The sequence below is a fragment of the Oncorhynchus nerka genome, linkage group LG6, assembly GCF_034236695.1.
Source record: "Oncorhynchus nerka isolate Pitt River linkage group LG6, Oner_Uvic_2.0, whole genome shotgun sequence".
Lineage (NCBI taxonomy): Eukaryota > Metazoa > Chordata > Actinopteri > Salmoniformes > Salmonidae > Oncorhynchus > Oncorhynchus nerka.
Window position 1 is genome coordinate 16,152,350 of NC_088401.1, and position 7,112 is coordinate 16,159,461.

Below are 7,112 nucleotides of genomic sequence, written 5' to 3' on the forward strand. Positions count from 1 at the left end.
ATAGGCACCACTGCAACAGCAGCTGGGCCTATTCTAGCCTCTGATCATGACTGTCATTTCCATTACATTACACATAAAGGTAGTTGGAAGAAGGCATCTTCTGTATGGGGGGGGGTTAATAAGAGCCGCAGCGCTCGGCCTGAACATTAACACGCATTGCTTGTGGAACTGTTTTGGAAGCATAAGGACCTTATCTTTCATATCGACGAGAAATCATTTTCAAAAAGACTAAGGTTAAATTGATACACACCTTTATAGGGTTAGGGTTCCAACACGGCCCTATTTCCATGTTACAGAGCTTGTTTACGGAAAACAGACAGAAGACAGTCGACTACCTGTGCTAATTAGGAATACCACCCCTACCTTGTCACAACACAACTGATTGGCTCAAATGCATTAAGGAAAGTAATTCCACAAATTAACTTTTAACAAGGAACACCTGTTAATTGAAATGCATTCAGGTGACTACCTCATAAAGCTGGTTGAAAGAATGCCAAGAGTGTGCAAAGCTGTCATCAAGGCAAAAGGTGTCTACTTTGAAGAATCTCAAATATAGAAAAAATGTTCATCTGTTTAACACTTTTTTGCTTAATACTTATTTTCCACCATCATTTGCAAATAAATTCATTAAAAATCCTACAATGTGATTTTCCGTTTTTTTTTCTTCTCATTTTGTCTGTCATAGTTGAAGTGTAACTATGATGAAAATTACAGGCCTCTCTCATCTTTTTAAGTGGAAAAACTTGCACAATTGGTGGCTGACTACATACTTTTTTGCCCCGCTGTATATCCCTCAATCCTGACTCGTCTCCCAATCCCTGCTGATGAAAAACATCCCCACAGCATGATGCTGCCACCACCATGTTTCACCGTAGAGATGGTGCCAGGTTTTCTCCGGACGTGACGCTTCGCATTCAGGCCAAAGACTTCAATCTTGATTTCATCAAACCAGAGAATCTTGTTTCTCATGGACTGAGAGTCCTTTAGGTGCCTTTTGATACACTCCAAGCGAGCTGTCAAGGCCTGATTGGTGGAGTGCTGCAGAGATGGTTGTCCTTCTGGAAGGTTTTCCCATCTCCACAGAGGAACACTGGAGATCTGTCAGAGTAACCATCGGGTTCTTGGTCACCTCCCTGACCAAGGCCCTTCTCCCCCGATTGCTAAGTTTGGCCGGGTGGCCAGCTCTAGGAAGAGTCTTGGTGGATCCAAACTTCTTCCACTGAAGAATGATGGAGGCCACTGTGTTCTTGGGGACCTTCAATGCTGAAAAACATTTTTGGTACCCTTCCCCAGATCTGTGCCCCGACACAATCCTGTCTCAGACCTCTACGGACTATGTCTTTGACCTCATGGCTTGGTTTTTGCTCTGACATGCACTGTCAACTGTGGGACTTAATAAAGACAGGTGCGTGCCTTTCCAAATCATGTCCAATCAATTGAATTTACCACAGGTGTACTCCAATCAAGTTGTAGAAACATCTCAAGGATGATCAATGGAAACAGGATGCACCTGAGCTCAATTTCAGGCCTCATAGAAAAGGGTCTGAATACTTGCAGTATGTAAACAAGGTATTTCAGTTTTTTTTTTCTTATACATTTGCAAAAATTCAAAAAACGTATTTTTGCTTTGTCCTTATGAGAAATTGTGTGTTGATTGATGAGGGGAAAAAACCATTTAATCCATTTTAGAATAAGGCTGTAACGTAACAAAATGTGGAAGTCAAGGGGTCTGAATACTTTCCGAATGCCCTGTATATGACAGACATTTGTTGGTCTGAGCCTCTGCAGTCACCGGAAGAGCGCATATTAATCTCCTTCAGATTGAGTTGACATTTTAAAGCTGCAATATTAAACTTTTTGGGAGCCCAAGTCTAAGAAGTGTCAGATCTGTTCTGTGTGCGCTATTTATATGCTTTCCATTCTTAAGATGTATTATTTTACTTTGGGTTTTGTACCCCTGTTTCAAACAGCTGAAAATACAATATTTTTGCTTATAGAAAATACATTTCACAGAGGTTTAAATGGTACAAATATTATCTACACTATATTTGCATGTTTTGTCACAAACTGAAATTAGACAAACTATCAGAATTGTAGCAACAAGGAAATGGTTGAGCAATTTCTGCATAGCGCATCTTTAAAATGGTTACGGTAAGAGTTAAGGTTAGGGTTAGGTAAGGGTTATGGTTAAGGTAAGGGTAGGGGTTAAAGTTAGGGTTTAGGGTAGGGGTTAAAGTTAGGGTTGAGGGTAGGGGTTAAAGTTAGGATTTAGGGTAGGGACGTCCCAAGGATCCCTGATAACACCACTAATTCATTGTGGCCGATAGGTCAAACGAAAGACCAAAATGAACGAGTCACAGAACCATATAAGATTTAGGCAACAAACATCATATGTTAATTATTTATTATTTCAAAGGAGACCGCTTACCTTTCTCTTGGTCCGTCAGCGATGTGCATTAATCCAACAGGACGCTAGTCCACCTGTAAACTAGTCCACCTGTAAACTAGCCACCAGTTTTGCCACTTGTCCCCCTTGTTACCACACGAAATGAGAGAGTCGTGGGCGAGGAGTTGCAACAACACACGGAGGGTTGGAAAGGGAAGCTATGGGCCTGTAATTCATTGAGCGACACATTGGATGGTGCTTCGGTTGTCATTAGATCGATTTACTAAACAAACTGAAAGTAGGGTGGGGACGTTAAACAGTAACTAGCCTCCATAAAACTGAGAGGGGAAATAATATAGGTGTGTGTGTGGTCAGCCTTGCCTACGCTGTCGAGATGGGGGTAAAGGGTGAGGAGGAGGTAATGTTTCACAGAATAATAGTAGAACAGTAACATTTTAGCCATTTATTTATTTATTACAATATTTACATACTCTGTAGCCTTACACAAAGTTTTTTCAAAGATTGAAATCGACATATTGAGAGAAATGTCATTGGCACGGCTTACTGTATTTTAAATTCCAATATGAGAGCAAATACATTTTAGTCCAGTATAGTCAAACTGCAATAGACCTACAGTACAGTAGATTATGTTGTGTAGCTATATAAACAAGCAGATGGTGCTAAAGTACTGTTTAAAAGGGAAGCAATATTACAGCAAGGTTTTTGCTCTGAGTTCATAGTTTAGGTCATGTGAGAAGAGGTCACACATAGTGTCAGTGTCCCCTCCCTAGGAAAGTAAACATGTCGAGACATCTGAGGGCCGTGAGACTGAGGGACACCTCGTTAGTGTGCTCCAGCTGCTGCAGGTGTTCCAGGTAGTAAATCCTGAACATGTGATAGGGCATTTCTTACACCAGCAGCACCACAGCAAAACACAGGCTCTTCAGCTGAGCCCAGAATTCCTGGTGAAGCATGCAGTCTAGCTCGTACTTCCTGGTCAGAAGGCTCATGACGTGACACTGCAGTGCCGTCTGCACACAGGCCACGATAACGATCACAGAGCTCATGATGTAGTTCAGCTTTTTCACGCCAGAGTGATTTTTTCAGGTGGCTGCCGAACTGGAAACAGTGAGAGTCATTGGAGGCCATTTTGCTTGTGTGGTTGTTGTTGGTGTCTTCATGGACTTCCTCGCCATAGTTGAAATAGAGGATTGGGAAAATGACCACAAAGGTCACCACCCACACCGCCACGCTGGCGATTAAAGCAACTTACTGGAAAAGAGCAAAGAAGAGAAGAGAACTTCAGTGATTTTGTGAGAAACTGATATTTGCCTTTCCCATTCTATATGCATTGACACACATTGAGAGGTGTATGGTCCAACCCTCTAACCTCTACTTCTAGAACACTGTCAACTACAAGTATAACATGGACGGTTAACTACCTGTAGAACAGTAATATAATAAAACAATTCCCATAAAAAATCCATCCGTTTAAATTAGAGATATACATTTATTTTGCATGGGCTGCGTGTCAATCTCCCGCATCCGCCCTTCTCGAATGGAGGTAGTTTTGGACTCTTCTGAAGGTAACCCATACTAACGAATGGAGGTAGTTTTGGACTCGTCTGAAGGTAACCCATACTAACGAATGGAGGTAGTTTTGGACTCGTATGAAGGTGACCCATACTAACGAATGGAGGTAGTTTTGGACTCGTATAAAGGTAACCCATACTAACGAATGGAGGTAGTTTTGGACTCGTATGAAGGTAACCCATACTAACGAATGGAGGTAGTTTTGGACTCGTCTGAAGGTAACCCATACTAACGAATGGAGGTAGTTTTGGACTCGTCTGAAGGTAACCCATACTAACGAATGGAGGTAGTTTTGGACTCGTATGAAGGTAAACCATACTAACGAATGGAGGTAGTTTTGGACTCGTATGAAGGTAACCCATACTAACGAATGGAGGTAGTTTTGGACTCGTAGGTAACCCATACTAACGAATGGAGGTAGTTTTGGACTCGTATGAAGGTAACCCATACTAACGAATGGAGGTAGTTTTGGACTCTTCTGAAGGTAACCCATATTAACGAATGGAAGTAGTTTTGGACTCGTATGAAGGTAACCCATACTAACGAATGGAGGTAGTTTTGGACTCGTCTGAAGGTAACCCATACTAACGAATGGAGGTAGTTTTGGACTCGTATCAAGGTGACCCATACTAACGAATGGAGGTAGTTTTGGACTCGTATGAAGGTGACCCATACTAACGAATGGAGGTAGTTTTGGACTCGTATGAAGGTGACCCATACTAACGAATGGAGGTGGTTTTGGACTCTTCTGAAGGTAACCCATACTAACGAATGGAGGTAGTTTTGGACTCGTATGAAGGTAACCCATACTAACGAATGGAGGTAGTTTTGGACTCGTATGAAGGTAACCCATACTAACGAATGGAGGTAGTTTTGGACTCGTCTGAAGGTAACCCATACTAACGAATGGAGGTAGTTTTGGACTCGTATGAAGGTGACCCATACTAACGAATGGAGGTAGTTTTGGACTCGTCTGAAGGTAACCCATACTAACGAATGGAGGTAGTTTTGGACTCGTCTGAAGGTAACCCATACTAATGAATGGAGGTAGTTTTGTGCCAACAAAAATAAAGGGTCAAATATGTTTACAAAAAAAGCTTAAATATTTCCTGATACTTCTTATATCTCCTAAATATAGGACAGCCACTTCAAAACCGTATTCCTTATGATTATTCATCTCCATGAACATGGTTCTGCCTGAGCATTAGATCAGAACCTTGATACTGTTTGATGTCTAAGTTTGAACATTAGTAATGAAGATTAGGCTATTTAGTTTGTCCGGTTAACCAGATATAGACAGAGCCTTGGTAGATCCAAACTTCTTCCATTTAACAATGTTCTTGGGGGGGACCTTCAATGCTGCAGAAATATGATGGTACCCTTCCCCAGATCTGCGCCTCGACACACTCCTGTCTCGTAGCTCTACGGAGAATTTCTTCGATTACATGACCTTGGTTTTTGCTCTGACATGCACTGTCAACTGTGGGATCTTATATAGACAGGTGTGTGCCTTTCCAAATAATGTCCAATAAATTTAATTTACCACAGGTGGACTCCAATCATGTTGTAGAAACATCTAAAGGATGATCAATTGAAACAGGATGCACCTGAGCTATATTTCGAGTCTCATAGCAAAGAGTCTGAATACTTATGTACAATGCCTTGCAAAAGTATTCATCCCCCTTGGCATTTTTCCAGTTTTGTTGCATTACAACCTGTAATTTAAATATATTTTTATTTGGATTTCATGTAATGGACATACACAAAATAGTCTAAATTGGTGAAGTTATAAAATGAAAAAATTTGAAAAAATTTAAAACTGAAAAGTGGTGGGGCATATGTATTTACCCCTTTTGCTGTGAAGCCCCTAAATACGATCTGCTGGTGCAACCAATTACCTTCAGAAGTCACATAATTAGTTAAATAAAGTACCCCTGTGTGCAATCTACGTGTCACATGATCTGTCACATGATCTCCGTATATATACATCTGCTCTGAAAGGCCCCAGAGTCTGCAACATCACTAAGCAAGAGGCACCACCAAGCATGCGGCACCGTGAAGACCAAGGAGCTCGCCAAACAGGTCAGGGACAAAGTTGTGGAGAAGTACAGATTAGGGTTGAGTTATAAACAAATATCAGAAACTTTGAACATCCCACGGAGCACCATTAAATCCATTATAAAAAATTTGAAAGAATATGGCACCACAACAAACCTGCCAAGAGAGGGCTGCCCACCATAACTCACGGACCGGGTACGGAGGGTATTAATCAGAGAGGCAACAAAGAGACCAAAGATAACCCTGAAGGAACTGCAAAGCTCTACAGCGGAGATTGGAGTATCTGTCCATAGGACCACTTTAAGCCGTGCACTCTGCAGAGCTGGGCTTTACAGAAGAGTGGCCAAAAAAAGCAATTGCTTAAAGAAAAAAATAAGCAAATACATTTGGTGTTCACCAAAAATCATGTGGGAGACTCCCCAAACATATGGAAGAATGTACTCTGGTCAGATTAGACAAAAATTGAGCTTTTTGGCCATCAAGGAGAATGCTATGTCTGGCACAAACCCAATAACTCTCATCAACCTGGGGAAGTTTTTCATCGGCATGGACTGAGAAACTGGTCAGAATTGAAGGAATGATGGATGGCGCTAAATACAGGGTTTCTTGAGTGAAACCTGTTTCAGTCTTCCAGAGATTTGAGACTGGGACGGAGGTTCACCTTCCAGCAGGACAATGACGCTAAGTATACTGCTAAAGCAACACTGAAGTGGTTAAAGGGGAAACAGTTAAATGTCTTGGAAATGCCTAGTCAAAGCCCAGACCTCAGTCCAAATGAGAATCTGTGGTAAGATTTAAAGATGTCTGTACACCAGAGGAACCCATCTAACTTGAAGGAGTTGGAGCAGTTTTGCCTTGAAGAATGGGAAAAGATCCCAGTGGCTAGATTTGCCAAGCTTATAGAGACATACCCCAAGAGACTTGCAGCTGTAATTGCTGCAAAAGGTGGCTCTACAAAGTATTGACTTTGGGGAGATGAATAGTTATACACACTCAAGTTTTCTTTTTTTCTGTCTTGTTTCTTGTTTGCTTCACGGGGGTAGGCATGTTCTGGAAATCAAATTATACAACCCCC

General features: G+C 41.6%; 1 protein-coding gene across 1 annotated transcript in view; it reads right to left on the reverse strand.

The window, feature by feature from the left end:
* LOC115130091 (hepatocyte nuclear factor 4-gamma-like) overlaps nucleotides 1-2,660 on the reverse strand; it is a 39,089-nt gene extending 36,429 nt beyond the window's left edge. Inside the window, exon 1 of the mRNA XM_065019291.1 lies at nucleotides 2,429-2,660. The gene's annotated coding sequence lies outside the window, so the exon portion shown is untranslated. The remainder of the gene's footprint in view (nucleotides 1-2,428) is intronic.
* Nucleotides 2,661-7,112: the final 4,452 nt, after the last annotated feature.